At 43.0% G+C, this 17,723-nt stretch overlaps 1 long non-coding RNA gene and 1 pseudogene across 2 annotated transcripts in view; both read left to right on the top strand.

The window, feature by feature from the left end:
- Positions 1 to 5,537, top strand: part of LOC309377024 — a 78,414-nt gene extending 72,877 nt beyond the window's left edge. Inside the window, exon 3 of the long non-coding RNA XR_014171381.1 lies at positions 5,495 to 5,537. This is a non-coding gene — a long non-coding RNA (uncharacterized lncRNA). The remainder of the gene's footprint in view (positions 1 to 5,494) is intronic.
- A 252-nt stretch (positions 5,538 to 5,789) lies between these two features.
- Positions 5,790 to 11,396, top strand: LOC309375799 (arylacetamide deacetylase-like 3 pseudogene; annotated as a pseudogene). The gene is made up of 3 exons (XR_014173502.1): positions 5,790 to 5,805; positions 5,874 to 5,934; positions 10,596 to 11,396. The product of XR_014173502.1 is annotated as an arylacetamide deacetylase-like 3 pseudogene (transcript).
- The last annotated feature ends 6,327 nt before the right edge of the window (positions 11,397 to 17,723 follow it).

Raw genomic sequence — 17,723 nt, 5'->3', positions numbered from 1 at the left:
GTCAGGGTATAAATAATAAATTATTATTATTATACATCCAGAATTTCCTGGACATAGCTGGAATAGAGCAGTCAAAAGAAGGGTCTGGGTGGAAATCATTTAAATGTCTGTGAAAATCTGGACCTATGGCAACCCTCGGAAGTCATGATTTTGCCGAATTACCTTAAAAATAGCTCAAAAACTTCATCATCATCATCATCATTATAATTACTTTGAGATTTTGCGAAAACAGCTCAACAACTTTGCCAAAAAGAGTTCAACAGCTTTTGTATCTGGGTTTTCACTTTTTGAAATATGGCAAACTTAACGGACATTCACTATGTACAGTACTTGTTCTGTACTGTAAAAGGTAGGCAAGCACAGGCCTTTTCAGTTTAGCTAGGTCATAGGCTCAAAACAAAATGGAATCATCATCAAAATGATGCACTTTTATGAAATTGCTCTTCTCTCCAGCGCTTACATTTCTGGTGAGGCATCAAATTGTCTCCTTTATGGGAGCACCCCCTGGTGAGCAAATGTAAGAATTACAGGCTCTGCCTTGATAGGTTTGCACTGGAAGTGTGCATCAAGGCGGGTTGGTGGGCACCTTTCTTAGCCACCCTCTTCACTTACATAGATGACACTGGCCGCATCCCAAGGGAATGGGGAACAGCCATAATAGCTCCAATCTATAAAAAGGGCAACAGAGGGGACCCAGCGAATTATAGGCCGATTAGCCTATTAAGTGTGATTAGTAAACTCTACTCAAAGCACCTCCTTAATAAGTTTACAGAATGGCTAGAGAATGAAGATATCCTGGCCAATAGAACAAGCGGGCTTCAGACCCAGAAGGTCCACGACAAATCACTGCCTAATGTTACAACATCTCATCGACAACTACAATTCAGGAGGGCAGGCCTCACTATACCCTGCCTTTGTTGACCTAAAAGCAGCCTTTGATACAGTCTCCAGAACCAGAATCTGGGACAGACTACAGGGTACCAATATAGATAGAAGGCTCCTGCTCTTAATTCAGGCACTGCATGCAAACACGGCTCTTAGAGTCAGGTCAGCCGCCTAGGACACCTAATCAAGGAGTCAGGCAAGGATGCCTATTGGCCCCTCTACTATTTACCTTATATAGGAATAGAGGAAAACAACAGAATGGGAAGAACCAGAGATCTGTTCAAGAAAATTGGAGATATGAAAGGAACATTTCGTTTAATAACGAAATAAAGGACAAAAGTGGTAAGGACCTAACAGAAGCAGAAGACATCAAGAAGAGGTGGCAAGAATACACAGAGGAATTATACCAGAAAGATATGGATGTCCCGTACACCCCAGGTAGTGGGGTTGCTGACCTTGAGCCAGACATCCTGGAGAGTCAAATGGGCCGTAGAAAGCACTGCAAATAACAAGGCCAGTGGAAGTGATGGTATTCCAGCTGAACTATTTAAAATTTTAAAAGATGGTGCTGTCAAGGTGCTACACTCAATATGCCAGCAAGTTTGGAAAACTCAGCAGTGGCCAGAGGATTGGAGAAGATCAGTCTACATCCCAATCCCAAAGAAGGGCAGTGCTAAAGAATGCTCCAAGTACCACACAATTGCACTCATTTCACACGCTAGCAAGGTTATGCTTAAAATTCTACAAGGAAGGCTCAAGCAGTATGTGGACCGAGAACTCCCAGAAGTGCAAGCTGGATTTAGAAGAGGCAGAGGAACCAGAGACCAAATTACAAACATGCGCTGGATTATGGAGAAAGCTAGAGAGTTCCAGAAAGACATCTACTTCTGCTTCATTGACTATGCAAAAGCCTTTGACTGTGTCAACCACAGCAAACTATGGCAAGTTCTTAAAGAAATGGGAGTGCCTGATCACCTCATCTGTCTCCTGAGAAATCTCTATGTGGGACAAGAAGCTACAGTTAGAACTGGATATGGAACAACTGATTGGTTCAAAATTGGGAAAGGAGTACGTCAAGGCTGTATTTTGTCTCCCTGTTTATTTAACTTATATGCAGAATTCATCATGCGAAAGGCTGGGCTGGATGAATCCCATGCCGGAATTAAGATTGCTGGAAGAAATATCAACAACCTCAGATATGCAGGTGACACAACCTTGATGGCAGAAAGTGAGGAGGAATTAAAGAACCTTTTATTGAGGGTGAAAGAGGAGAGCGCAAAATATGGTCTGAAGCTCAACATCAAAAAAACGAAGATCATGGCCACTGGTCCCATCTCCTCCTGGCAAATAGAAGGGGAAGAAATGGAGGCAGTGAGAGATTTTACTTTCTTGGGCTCCATGATCACTGCAGATGGTGACAGCAGCCACGAAATTAAAAGACGCCTGCTTCTTGGGAGAAAAGCAATGACCAACCTAGACAGCATCTTAAAAAGTAGAGACATCACCTTGCCAACAAAGGTCCGTATAGTAAAAGCTATGGTTTTCCCAGTAGTGATGTATGGAAGTGAGAGCTGGACCATAAAGAAGGCTGATCGCCGAAGAATTGATGCTTTTGAATTATGGTGCTGGAGAAGACTCTTGAGAGTCCCTTGGACTGCAAGAAGATCAAACCAATCCATTCTTAAGGAAATCAGCCCTGAGTGCTCACTGGAAGGACAGATCCTGAAGCTGAGGCTCCAATACTTTGGCCACCTCATGAGAAGAGAAGACTCCCTGGAAAAGACCCTGATGTTGGGAAAGATTGAGGGCACAAGGAGAAGAGGACGACAGAGGACGAGATGGTTGAGTAGTGTTCTCGAAGCTACCAGTATGAGTTTGACCAAAGTTCGGGAGGCAGTGGAAGACAGAAGTGCCTGGCGTGCTCTCGTCCATGGGGTCACGAAGAGTCGGATACGACTATACAACTAAACAACAACAACTATTTATTTTCTATCTAAATAACTTAGTATCTGCACTCAATGACTCAGAACTCCACCCGCCGAAGCTCGCAGATCGGCATATTTCAGTCCTGCTATATGCCGATGATGCAATAATTCTATCTAGAACCCCCATTGGACTCAAAAGAGCACTAAGAAAGCTCACAGCATACTGTGAATCTGAATGTCTCAAAATCAACTATCAAAAGACCAAGATACTCGCTTTTGGGGAAAAACCAAAGCTTAGAAGCTGGGAACTCCAAGGCCATAAATTCGAACAAGTCACAAACTACAAGTAACTAGGAATGGTGGTACAGGCCTCAGGAACCAATAAACTACACATAAACTCCATCGGGAGTTCAGTGGGAAAAACCACAAATTGTATCCTTAAATTCTTCAGAGCACAAGGGGGCTTCTTTGTCCCTGCAGCTCAAAAATTATACAAGGCCAAAACTTTGGCACAACTCCTTTATGGTTCCTTTTTGGGTGTGCCTTCCTCTGCTTTCTTCCCCCTTGAGAGAGTTCAATATAGACTTCTTAGAGCTCTCCTACAAGTCCCCAGATGTGTCTCAAACGCATGGGTTAGATTGGAAATGGGGATGATGAGAGTGGAAGTTAGCATCTGCAAATAGCTGACATTGAATCTGCTCCTCCGAGGGATAGCCCCATTGATCCTCTGTGACCAATTCCAGTCAGGCTGGCAGACTGCAGTCCTGAACACCCTCCAGAAACTGGGTTTTGCCCCTCAAGCGCTTCTAAGTCTGGGCTTGGGCCAGGCAAAAGCTACGGTCAGGCAAAGAATATTAGACACCAAGAGACAGCAGGACTGCGCAAGGTGCCCTGACTATAAAATTGGAGAGATCGAGAGATATATAGCCGCACCGGCAGCATATCTCTTCTTTCTTGTATCTAGAAATGCAAGAAGGGCCTTTACACTTGCCAGAAGCTTGGCTCTTCCCTCTCCGGTCCTGGATGGAGCCCTTAGAAAAGTCCCCTATGCTCAGAGATTTTGCACCTGTCTATTGGGAGAGATAGGAAGCCCAGAACACTTGTTCTTTAGATGTCCCTTTTACGAAGAGGCACGTAGTAAGTTCATTGATCCCCTACTGATGAGGCTCACCGACCTCCCGCAAAAGCAAAAATTTGACCTTTTGCTGTTAGGCAAAGATCAGAAGATGACCTGGATGGTTGCCAGATTCTGCATACAAATCTGTAAGCGCAGACCATTGCCCAACTCAAAATAGTCCAGCATGAAAATCCCCAAACTCTGTTCCATGGGTGACTGTGAGTCAACTCCCTGGGATAGTTTATTGTTGTACATTGTTTCTAAATTTATTGTTGTACATTGTTTTAATTGTCTGTTTTAACCATATTTGCACATCAGTTTCTAATATTGTGAGTGTCCTCTATTTCAGAGGCTTCTACTCTGCAGCCTCTTAAAGTTGTTTTAACTGCATGTTTTTATTTGTTTTTAGTTCTTATCTGTTTTAATTATCAGTTTTTATCCATCCATTATCTGTGTTTAATCTTGTATTTTATTCATATGTTTTTATCCTATGCTTGTTTCTTTGTCCTTATCTGCTCCAACATTTATCAGTTTAAAAAATCCTAACTGCTATTTTATTTATATATATTTTTGTTTTTTTATCCTGGTCTGTGAATGTAATAAAGTTCATTCACTCATTCTTTTTTTTAAAAAAATAATTTTTATTAACAGGCCAATCACATCACATTAGTTCCAAATTATACAGCCAAATTTTAAATTTTGCTGGGGATACCCATACATCAAGCTCTGCACGAGTCCAAAACTCTGAACGAGTCCAAACATCACTTATATTACTGCTTTAATTAGACAGTTCTATCCAGTTCAATCCAGATAGTCCTTTATTACTTTCTTTCTCTTCTCGTTGTTAACGTATATTCCTTTCTTTGCAATCTCTGATAATTTTCACAAGCAGATTGAAAACAGGCATCCTCTGTGTGGGTTTTGTACTCTTCAAAGATCATATCGCTCAGGGACAGCCTCTGTTCAATGCTTCCATTAAAAAAAATTAATCTTCAACCTGTCCTTTACTTTTCTCAGGCTTGCCAAATAAATCAAATGAATCAGGAGGCTCTGTCAGGTCAAGCTTGCGTTCCAACATTCCTTCTCTTTCGAACAATCCTGATTCTCCTCCCCCTGTCCTTCTTTCTCCGGCAAGCCTGTCTTGGCGAGACGCCATTTTTAAACTGGGTCATAAAAAATTTCCTCTTTCTCACCGTTCACCAATCCTCTCTCCTGTTATAATCCATCCCACACAGTTCTCTAATTCCTGCTTGTGAGTAATAAAAGCGCAACGATCTTATTTCTACCTGGAGCGAAGGGTTATTAATATCACATTGTGCAAAGAAAAAAAAAGTTTTTTCCTCCACGCCCCCCCTTCATTCCAAACATACAGTCTCCTAGTGGTGATTCATCAGAAGATTTACTTATCCATAGGTCACTCCCGGTCACAGAGATCCATTAATCAGCAGTCTTATCTCTCGAACATTACTTGATGTATGTGCTTCAGCTTCATTCCAATCATATGTTTCCAATTATAATTCTGAGCTGAAGCAACCAGCACGTGCTAATTGTAATCAGCGTCAGGAAGATCTGACTTCACCGAGGGCTCGTGCCAAGTGTTCGGCACCCCCCTGGGATCAGGGAGTGATTGTGAACACCGCTGGCAAGGCAGTGCCCCCCGTCTCCTGTGGGGGGGGGGGGGGTAGGAAGACTGCATACTTCCCATAGCAGCTCCTTAATTACCTCGTATGGGTCAGAGAGATGTTATTGTCGGCCATCTTCCAACGCGCCACCTGGTGGCCCCTCAAGTTCATTCATTCATTCAATAGATTTACTTTGAGGAGGGCTAACGCTGGCTGTAACTCAAAATGATTTCAATATAAATGACTAGGAAAGTTTGTTATGGACGCTCCCTGCCCCCTATAGCTGTTGACTGTGTGTTTCTGTGTGTTTTCACTCCCCAGGAGCCTTTGAAAGATCATGCTGCTATATTGCCCACCAAAGTGAGTCAGTGGTTGTGAATGTCAAGTAAGTGCTTACATTCTCTTTGTAAAAAAAGGGTGTGTGAGAGTCCCCTCAGCTTCTAATCCTTCCTAAGACCTGAGCCCGGAGGAAGCCTGCTAAAATTTACATAGCGATTTGGCCAATCTCTCAAATGGACATTCCGTTTTGCCCTAATCATAGGATGAGTTCTGCTGGATCAGGTCAGTGAATGGCCCATTTAATCCAACATCCTGTTCGCAACCAGTTGCCCATGGGAAGCCAGCAAGCGGAAACCAAGTGCGACAGCCCTCTCCCCAGTTGTGATTCTCAGAAAGTCGTATTCAGGTGCATATTGCACCATCTGTAGCTTTTATTCAAGCACAGCCACTTTCAGGGAATGATCTGAAACCTCTGAACCTCTCCTACCCCTAGTGTGGACCAATGGGCTAGTTCATGGGTAGGCAAACTAAGGCCTGGGGGCCGGATCCAGCACAATCATCTTCTCAATCCGGCCAGCGGATGGTCCGGGAATCAGCATGTTTCTACATGAGTAGAATATGTGCTTTAATTTAAAACGCATCTCTGGATTATTTGTGGGGCATAGGAATTCATTTGTTTTCCCCCCTTCAAAATATAATCCGGCCCCATACAAGGTCTGAGGGACAGGGGACCGCCCCCCCTCCCCGATGAAAAAAATTGCTGACCCCTGGCCTCTAGTTTGTCCATTTCATTTTTTCTCAGTTTCTTCCTTTTGCTTAAGTCTTAAATTCAGTTCTCCACATAAGCTTGCCTTTAAAAAAGAGTCCTCATAAAAACTGTTTGAATTCTTGTTTGAATTCACCCTTATTTTTGTATGTTATTTTCAAGAATATACATATGCATTTTTATGCTCACTTTACCCCAGTAAAGCATTTAGTTCTATACATTCCTCGGCTGGAAAACTGCACTGTGTATGTTTCAAAGGATGATTGTGTTTCTGTTTGTGCACTGTGTACGGAAACTTCAAATTGCCGTATTTTTTGCTCTATAAGACTCACTTTTTCCCTCCTAAAAAGTAAGGGGAAATGTGTGTGCATCTTATGGAGCAAATGCAGGCTGCACAGCTATCACAGAAGCCAGAACAGAAAGAGGGATTGCTGCTTTCAATGTGCAGCGTTCCCTCTTACTGTTCTGGCTTCTGAGAATCAGAATATTTTTTTCCTTGTTTTCCTCCTCCAAAAACTAGGTACGTCTTGTGGTCTGGTGCGTCTTATAGAGCAAAAAATACAGTAGGTGTGTTTATCTGCAGAGGTTAACTGAACTGGAATTTCTTCCTCAATGCTACCCAAGGTGGAGCATGAAAAGAAAGAGAGGAGCAAAATTCCCATAAAATCTTATAGAATCTCAGTCCACAACTATCATTTCTCTTTCTCAGTGTCATATAGATATTTTTGTTTCATTTCAATTGAAGTAGAAACAGACATCATAATGGCATAGCACAGTTTTCAAGAATACCGCAGAATATACATAGGTAATCCTTAACCCTTCTTGGGATGCGGGTGGTGCTGTGGTCTAAACCACTAAGCCTAGGGCTTGTTGATTGGAAGGTCGGCAGTTATTTATTATGGTTCTTGAAGTAATTGCTAATAAAATAAGGGAGTCACCAAATGTAAGAGGGATAAGGATCGGGGAGAAAGAACATAAACTAAAGGCATATGCTGACGACCTGGTCTTATCACTAGAAAACCCTATGGATAGCGCCAGCAGAGTAGTAGAATTGTTAGAAGACTTTGGGAAATTGTCAGGATTTAAATTAAATAGGAAGAAAACTAAAATCCTAACAAAGAATCTGGATGACCCCAATAAAAACCGGTTGGAGCAGAAGATAGGCATTAAGATCGTGAAAAAGGTAAAATATTTAGGAATTTGGCTATCCCCGAAAAACATAAATCTAGTTGAAGATAATTATAACAAGGCATGGCAAGAAATTAGGAAAGATCTAGACACCTGGCATAGGCTGAAACTATCATGGACAGGCAGGATGGCCGCGATTAAGATGTGTGTCCTCCCGAGATTATTATTTCTGTTCCAGAATATTCCGGTAATTAGAGGCACTACATGTTTTAAGAACTGGCAAAAAATTCTGAGTAAATTTATATGGCAAGGGAAAAGGGCCAGAGTTAAGTTTAAGTATCTCACAGACTCGAGAGAGAGAGGTGGTTTCGCGGTCCCGAATATAAGACTTTATTATGAGGCGGTTTGTCTATGCTGGATAAAAGACTGGGCCACTTTAAAAAACACTGATCTATTAGATTTAGAGGGCTTTAACATAAGATTTGGATGGCACGCGTACCTGTGGCAGGAGAAAGGTAAGATCCACAGAGGCTTCTCCAACCATATTGTTAGAGGCTCGTTACTTGAAGTTTGGAATAGAAATAAAGATCTGATCGAAAAAGGTACTCCATGGTGGCTCTCCCCAGTTGACATTATTAAAATAAAAAAATTAAACATGACTGGTGAAAGGTGGACGTATGAAGATCTCCTAGTTAGAACAGAAGACGGATGGAAAATTAAACCATATGGAGAGATGATGGATAAAATTAGGGATTGGTTCCATTACCACCAAATTAATGCTCTGTGGGGGGAACATAAGAAACGGGGGATGGGCGAAAAAAAGTCGAGATTTCAGGTGGAAATTTTGGAAAGTAATAACAAACTCCTCTCAAAAATGTATAAACAACTTTTAGAGTGGGACACTAAAGGGGACGAGGTGAAAGGCGTGATGGTCAAATGGGAGAGAGATCTTGGGTATAAAGTGGTTTATAATAAATGGCAGACGCTCTGGGAAAAAGGTATGAGGTTTACTGCATCTGCAGCTCTTCGAGAGAATTTAGAGAAAATGATGTACCGCTGGTACTTGACCCCGGCAAGACTGGGGAAGATGTACGGTACTGTAGATAACACTTGTTGGAGATGCAAAGAAAAGGTAGGAACCTTTTTCCATATCTGGTGGACCTGTGAAGTGGTGAAGAAATTCTGGGGACAAGTCTATGAGGAACTAAAAAAAAATATTGAAATATAATTTCCCTAAAATACCCGAGGCGTTTCTCTTGGGTATGATTGGGGAGGAGGTAAATAAGGAAGACAAAACCTTTTTTCAATATGCCACGGTAGCGGCGAGGATTTTAATAGCGCAAAAGTGGAAATCCCCCGAGACTCCCACGATCAGAGAGTGGCAAGTGAGGCTGACTCAATACATTGAATTGGCGAGATTAACACAAAGAATTAGGTATAACAAAGCTGCAAAATTAAAAAGTGAGTGGAGTAAATTTCTAAGCTATATGGAGATTAATTTAGGGATTAATAATTTAACGGTAGACGGTAATTAACACCTACGATGTGTTTGGTTATTGTGAGAACAACTGCAGGAATTGTATAAGCTTATGTAAGCCTAAACCGAGCTGGACGGAGGTCCGCTGTTTGTAAGTGTATAAGCTTTCGTTTTTATCATTGTAATGTGCATTCTTTCCTTTTGTTCTTTTTTTTCTCTTTTTTTCTTTTTCCTTATTCCTTTTTGTCTTTTCTCTTTTTCTTTGTGTCTGGAATGTGTACTTTTATAATGAAATTGCTTAATAAAGATATTAAAAAAAAAAAAAAGGAAGGTCGGCAGTTCGAATACCCACGACAGGGTGAGCTCCCATTGTTGGGTCCCAGCTCCTGCCAACCTAGCAGTTTGAAAGCACATCAAAGTGCAAGTAGATAAATAGGTACCGCTCCAGCGGGAAGGTAAACAGTGTTTCCGTGTTCTGCTCTGGTTTCACCAGAAGTGGCCTAGTCATGCTAGCCACATGACATGGAAAAACTGTCTGCAGACAAACGTCTCTCCCTTGGCCAGTAAAGTGTGATGAGCGCAGCAACACCAGAGTCCTTCACGGCTGGACTTAACTGTCAGGGGTCCTTTACCTTTACCCCTTAACCCTATTGTTGTTTTCATGTTTCAGCTTTACCTTTTCTTTTGGAGTTCTAGGGTTTGCCATATGTCTGCAATTTCTCAGACGTATCCAAAATATTGCAATTGGCAGCAATGTCGGGGTGGAAATTGACAAAATGTCCAGGAAAATCAGCAACTTTTCTTTCCAGATTTCCACTGTTTTACTCTTAGTTGGAGATGAGCTGTGGTGTTTATTTAGCTCCACAGTACACAAGTATAATCTGAGGGTGCTTTATTTTGATGAGAGAATTAAAAACAGTGGCCCTAAACTGAAAGATTAAAATAAAACCCAGATAGCTTGAAAATTCAAAGCAATATACCAGGGTTGGAAACCTTAGGGATGCGGGCTGAATGGAGCACTCTGTCCCTCAGAACTCACCCCAGATGACCACCTCCATAGTCCCTGTTTTGTGTGTGTGTGTGTGTGTGTGCGCACACACACACACACACACTTCATCTGCCTGGCTGGAATGTGCATATTTTGCAAAGTTGGAGGAATGTGTGGTGTTCATAGGAAGTAGCCTACGAGTACAAAGATAAACTTTGCATTTTATGTCTGCTTAGGCTCTGGTTCCACCCATCATGTAGTCCCCAGAAGGTTGCACAGACAGGAATTTGCCCCATGGGGTAGAAAAAGACCCCCCCATGCAAACCTTCAATATGCCATGAAGAAACATGCTCATTTTCTATGCAATGTGCACTGTTGAATTTATAAAATCTCTCTCTTTCATGTAAGTTTCCGGTTAGCTCCTGAGCATCTGTATCCAACTCCGGTATTGGACTGCTGTACTGCTGCAATCCACTTTTTGAAGCATGCAAAGGAATACGGAGTGGACCCCAACCGAATTGCCATTGGAGGGGACAGTAGCGGGGGCACGATTGCTGCAGCCGTCTGTCAACAACTAGTGGCAAGGAAGGATCTCCCAAGAGTGCAAGCTCAGTTCCTGGTCTACCCTTTCCTCCAAGCAGTGGACTTCAATTTGCCTTCCTATCAGCAAAACCATTCCATTCCTCTGTTGTTCAGGAAACGAGCTGTCAAACACGGTTTCAAGTATCTCACAGGGAAGATGATCAATGTGGATGGAATCATAAAGGGCGCCCATGTCTCTGCAGATATATGGCTGAAGCACCGGAAACGGATTAGTGCTGACAACATCCCAGAAGAGTTTAAGGGCAAGGGCTATGTCCCAGCAGTACCTCCTCCATTTTCGGAAAAGCTTCATGAACTCTGCAAACGAGGTTTTGAGACAATGTTTTCCCCCCTCTTAGCGGAGGATAACATCATCTGCCAGCTCCCTGAGACTTTCATTTTAACCTGTGAGTATGATCTTATCCGGGACGACGGTCTGTTATACAAGAAACGTCTAGAGGACAATGGTGTGCCGGTGACATGGCGTCATCTTCAGGATGGGTTCCATGGAATGACTTTAACTTTTGGCCTGGGGCCATTTGAATTTCCAGCTGCAAGGAAATGTTTGCAGCACGTAGCAGATTTCTTAAAAGGTATATAAAAATAAATGGCCTGTTTTGTCCGGCACTGGTAATCTTCCCCTTCTGTGCAGGCATATTCTTTTTCATGCCCTGCTCTCCCAGTCATAACATTAAAAAACTGAAAGTCAGATCAAATGTTTGGCACAGTCTAATTTATTAAAGTCAATGTGCTGGACATAAGAAAAGCCCTACAGATTCAGGCCAATTGTCTACCTAGTCTAGCATACTGTTCTCACAATGACCAGGTAGATGCTGTCAAGAGTCCAGGTTCCCAGCTTGATAACCCAGTAAGCGTAGGTAATTAAAAAGGAGGATTTATTGTAAATACAAACAGATAACTCTGGATGGCTCTAGCCAAGCCATCGGCAGTATCACTCAAGATGACCCTTCTGAAGACTCCTTCTGGTGTTGACAGAAGATATTGAACTTTCGACCTTTACGTCTCTTATTTTGCTTCCTGTCTAGCAGCCCCCCAATTCGCCTCTGCCTTGGACTTTTTTGTCAGCTACAGTCTCTTCCTATTCCGAAAAACTGTCTGTGTGGCTTTTCAAGCCTTTTTGAGCTTCCTGAGACCTTTGGCTGTTTTCCAGCCCGCTCTCAGTTGTTCCCTTGGCAACTGGCCGTCCAAGATTAGAGGGAGTTGATGCTGGCAGCTGTGTGCTCTGCTCAGCCGGCGTCGACTCCAAACTTCTCTGTTCCTGACTGTATTCAGCAGCCGGATGCAAAGTTACACTGGGAGCTGGCTCATTCCTGACAGATGCCTCTTGGGACACTCACAAGCAGTGCCTGAGAAAGCTCATAGCGGCTGACATTTGGAAGCATGCTGCCTTTAACTGTAGAAGAAGAACTTAGCCTTCTCTTTCATGAATTTGTCTAATCCTCTTTTAAGTACATCCATGTTCCTGACCATCACTACCCCTTGCAGTAGCCAGCTTCACAAGTTAACTGCATACTTCCTTCTCAAACCAGTAAGCAACAAACGCTTAGGAATTCTATCTGACCACGAGGGTCTTTGCGAACTGGTTTGATGACAACTTAAGCTATGCCTGCTTTATTTTAATCAATAATGCTCTTTCCTTTCTACTTTCTTTTGTCTGTCCTGAATCTCCCAACACAGAGTGTCATAGGATGCCCCTGAGTTCTAGTGTTAGTGAGAGAGAAGAGGAAAACTTCTTCCTCTTTGTCTTTCTCTGCTGTTGGACCCATTGATGGCCCCTGGTGGGCCATCTAGTGGGATGTACGCATTTTAGTTCATTCATTCATATATATATATATATATATATATATATATATATATATATATATATGTATATATGCTTTCGTAGATTTTCACGGGTACAGGAATGCAGGTTTTGGTGTCCTCGGGTGTCTTCCCGTGTAAAAGTTGGGGTGTCTAGGCGACGTTTCGACGAGGTCTCACTCGTCATCTTCAGGCTGGTGCTTTCGGCTTCTTGTTACTGGAACAGAGCAGGATCTCAGTGTTTGAGTTCCTATAAATACTGTTGAGGGGGTGTGGTGTATAGCCTCCAATGTTCTGGGCAGAAAGGAAGTTCCCAGGCTAGTGTGCCTTTTCTTCTTTTGTTCCTTAATTACTTGAGGGATATCTTGAGTGATTTCTTGAGTGATATCCTGAGTACCACTTAGGTGGGTCATTAGGTGTGGATTAGTTGCTAAAGATCCAGATCCAGATCCAGAGGCACACAGAACGCCATCACCAATCAACCACACCAGACCCAAACCCAGACCCTCTCCACAGATAAATTACAGACACCATCCAGTAGCCAAACCATGGTGGCACCTCCGGATGCTGCACCCCCCTGCAATCCCTACACAGATCTGGCTGACACAGGCCACAAAACCACAGCTCGCCCCTATACACGAAGCCAAGCCAGAGCACAACTAAGTGCAGTACAGCCATCTTCTCAGAAAAACTCTTCACAAAGTTCAAGAGGTCAAGACACAAAGACTTTAGCAACTAATCCACACCTAATGACCCACCTAAGTGGTACTCAGGATATCACTCAAGAAATCACTCAAGATATCCCTCAAGTAATTAAGGAACAAAAGAAGAAAAGGCACACTAGCCTGGGAACTTCCTCTCTGCCCAGAACATTGGAGGCTATACACCACACCCCCTCAACAGTATTTATAGGAACTCAAACACTGAGATCCTGCTCTGTTCCAGTAACAAGAAGCCGAAAGCACCAGCCTGAAGATGACGAGTGAGACCTCGTCGAAACGTCGCCTAGACACCCCAACTTTTACACGGGAAGACACCCGAGGACACCAAAACCTGCATATATATATATATATATATATATATATATGTTAGCCCTCCCCACAAAAACTGACACCAGATCCAGAGGCACACAGAACGCCATCACCAATCAACCACACCAGACCCAAACCCAGACCCTCTCCACAGATAAATTACAGACACCATCCAGTAGCCAAACCATGGTGGCACCTCCGGATGCTGCACCCCCCTGCAATCCCTACACAGATCTGGCTGACACAGGCCACAAAACCACAGCTCGCCCCTATACACGAAGCCAAGCCAGAGCACAACTAAGTGCAGTACAGCCATCTTCTCAGAAAAACTCTTCACAAAGTTCAAGAGGTCAAGACACAAAGACTTTAGCAACTAATCCACACCTAATGACCCACCTAAGTGGTACTCAGGATATCACTCAAGAAATCACTCAAGATATCCCTCAAGTAATTAAGGAACAAAAGAAGAAAAGGCACACTAGCCTGGGAACTTCCTCTCTGCCCAGAACATTGGAGGCTATACACCACACCCCCTCAACAGTATTTATAGGAACTCAAACACTGAGATCTTGCTCTGTTCCAGTAACAAGAAGCCGAAAGCACCAGCCTGAAGATGACGAGTGAGACCTCGTCGAAACGTCGCCTAGACACCCCAACTTTTACACGGGAAGACACCCGAGGACACCAAAACCTGCATTCCTGTACCCGTGAAAATCTACGAAAGCAAATATCTCACCTCTACGGGGAGGAAACCTTCCAGCTGACAAGAACCTACGAGAAACTAGAAGTCCGAAGAGCCACCATCTTATGTGATCTCTTGTTCCTACGCAACTGCCGAGACAACAACTTAATTCCCACATGCTTCCAACTTAAATTCCATTCTAAAACCCCAGCTACCGAAAGGATCCTGAAACGAACTGAACTATCCCTAATCAGAAACGAACTACACAAGAAAAGATACCTACTAAACCAAACCAACAAAGATCTGCTCACTCTTCACCTCAAACTCTGTAACAAAATCCACCCTGCACTCTGGGACAAATGCAAACAACTAGCCGTCTGGAGAGCTGAAACGGAGACCTCACATAAGACAGACACACACACCAACAAACTCCACAAACTAGAGAAACGCCAGAAGCCCAGCCACCCTCCACAACAACCCATGAAACAAACAGTACATAACATATCAGACAGGATCCTCACCACAACTGAAACCAAAGTACTCTCCAAAGGTTTCAACTTTGCAGTCGCCCCGAGACGCATCCCCACGGAAAACATCATATGCGGAGTCGAAGCTAGCCTAACCAAAATCAACCCAGATGAAGCCAATAAAATCAGACTTGAAGTCACCAACATCCTCTGCTCCAGCAAACCACCCAGAAGCAATTTACACAAAGAAGAACAGAAAGCACTCACCAACCTGAGGAAAGACAACAACATAATCATTCTCCCAGCAGACAAAGGTAATGCCACTGTTGTGATGAACACATCGGACTACCAAGCAAAACTATCAAATCTACTCCAAGATCCTACCTACCAACCTATAAAAACAGATCCCACCACCTATCTGGAAAAAACCACCAAATCCAAAATAAAAGCCTCTCCTATCAGTGAAGAAATCCAGCTAAGAATCATCCCCAGAGAAAAATCATCCAGATGCCCCAAACTCTACGGCCTCCCCAAGATACACAAAGAAGGAACACCACTCAGACCAATAGTCAGCTCCATAGGCTCACCTCTACAAAATCTCGCTAAATTTCTCGCCAAGCAACTTCAGCCCTATGCAGAATCCATCTCTTCACACGTTCCAAACTCCTTCCAGTTCATAGAAACAATAAAGAAGCAAAACCTACATCCTAATGACCTACTTGTGAGCTTCGATGTTGTATCTCTCTTCACACAAGTGCCCATTAATGAAGCCTTGACAGCCATTCAAAACAAATACAATCCCCCCGAATACATCTTGGACCTGACCAACCACTGCCTAACCAACACGTACTTCATCCACAATGGACAAAGATACAAACAGATAGAAGGAGCACCTATGGGATCACCCCTCTCACCGGTCATCGCAAACCTGTACATGGAACACTTTGAAACCAATGCTTTAGACAAGTCAGAACACAAACCCAAACTTTGGCTCAGATATGTTGACGACACCTTTGTAATTTGGCCACACGGGAAGGAAAAACTGGATAGCTTCCTCACACATCTCAACAGCCTACACCCCAAAATACAATTCACTATGGAAATAGAAGCCAACAACCAACTTCCCTTCCTTGACGTCCTAATCTACAAAAAACCTGATGGCTCCCTAGGACACACTATCTACCGGAAAAAAACACACACCAACCGCTACTTACATGCACAATCACACCACCACCCTGCACAAATAAACTCCGTAGCCAAGACTCTCATCTCCAGAACCAAACGCCTGGCTGACAAAGACCACTTGACAACTGAGTTACAGAATCTCTCAAATGTGTTAATTGCCAATGGATACCAGCAAAACAGGGTTACGAAGCTAATCCAAAAAGAAACACCCCCCAAAAACCAAGACACAGAAGAAAACAATGGCATGGCCCTCCTTCCTTATATCAAGGGCACTACAGATAAAATTAGCAAAATCCTCCATAAACACAATATCAAAACAGCCTTTTGCACCAACCAAAAAATAGCCAATATCCTCAGAAACCCCAAGGATAAAATCCAGTTGGAAAACCAAGGGGTCTATGAAATACCCTGCAAAGTCTGCCCAGCCACGTACATTGGACAAACAAACAGACGAATAAATGCACGTATCGCAGAACACAAGAATGCCGTCAAAAAAGAAGAAAAAACTTCCTCTCTTTTCCAACACATGAAAGAAACAGGACACGAAATTAATTTTGCAGATTCCAAATTGCTCTTTAACATGGAACATCACCACAAGAGAATAATCATGGAAGCCATCGAGATAGAGAAACACCCTCACAACATGAACAAGCGTGACGACACATCCCGCTTGCCAGACATCTGGAAATTAGCCCTCCCCACAAAAACTGACACCAGATCCAGAGGCACACAGAACGCCATCACCAATCAACCACACCAGACCCAAACCCAGACCCTCTCCACAGATAAATTACAGACACCATCCAGTAGCCAAACCATGGTGGCACCTCCGGATGCTGCACCCCCCTGCAATCCCTACACAGATCTGGCTGACACAGGCCACAAAACCACAGCTCGCCCCTATACACGAAGCCAAGCCAGAGCACAACTAAGTGCAGTACAGCCATCTTCTCAGAAAAACTCTTCACAAAGTTCAAGAGGTCAAGACACAAAGACTTTAGCAACTAATCCACACCTAATGACCCACCTAAGTGGTACTCAGGATATCACTCAAGAAATCACTCAAGATATCCCTCAAGTAATTAAGGAACAAAAGAAGAAAAGGCACACTAGCCTGGGAACTTCCTCTCTGCCCAGAACATTGGAGGCTATACACCACACCCCCTCAACAGTATTTATAGGAACTCAAACACTGAGATCCTGCTCTGTTCCAGTAACAAGAAGCCGAAAGCACCAGCCTGAAGATGACGAGTGAGACCTCGTCGAAACGTCGCCTAGACACCCCAACTTTTACACGGGAAGACACCCGAGGACACCAAAACCTGCATTCCTGTACCCGTGAAAATCTACGAAAGCATATATATATATATATATATATATATATATATATATATATATATATATATAATTTACAATTTAGAATACTCATTTAAACATCCTTAAAATATCAATGACTCCCCCTTCTTCTCTTTCCAAGGTTCATTTTGCATATCATAAATCTCTGCATTTTTTACATAAACTAAACCATTCAGTATTCCATAATTACATCCATCAAAACTTATTTATACTGTTGAATTCATCTTAATACTGACAACGTTTCTAAGTGTACACAACCCTCCCATATATTCAATAAACATGTTCCAATCTTCTCTAAACAGATGTTCTTATTGTTCTTTTATTCTATATGTTAAGTTTGAAAGGTGCACAATATTCCGTCAGCTTAAGTTGCCTCGCTCGTTTTCCATTTTTGGGCTAACAAAACACGGGC

Source organism: Podarcis melisellensis, assembly GCF_964234715.1.
Source record: "Podarcis melisellensis genome assembly, chromosome: 8".
Lineage (NCBI taxonomy): Eukaryota > Metazoa > Chordata > Lepidosauria > Squamata > Lacertidae > Podarcis > Podarcis melisellensis.
Note: the sequence above shows the minus strand (reverse complement) of the source record. Positions and strands in the feature narration are given on the sequence as shown.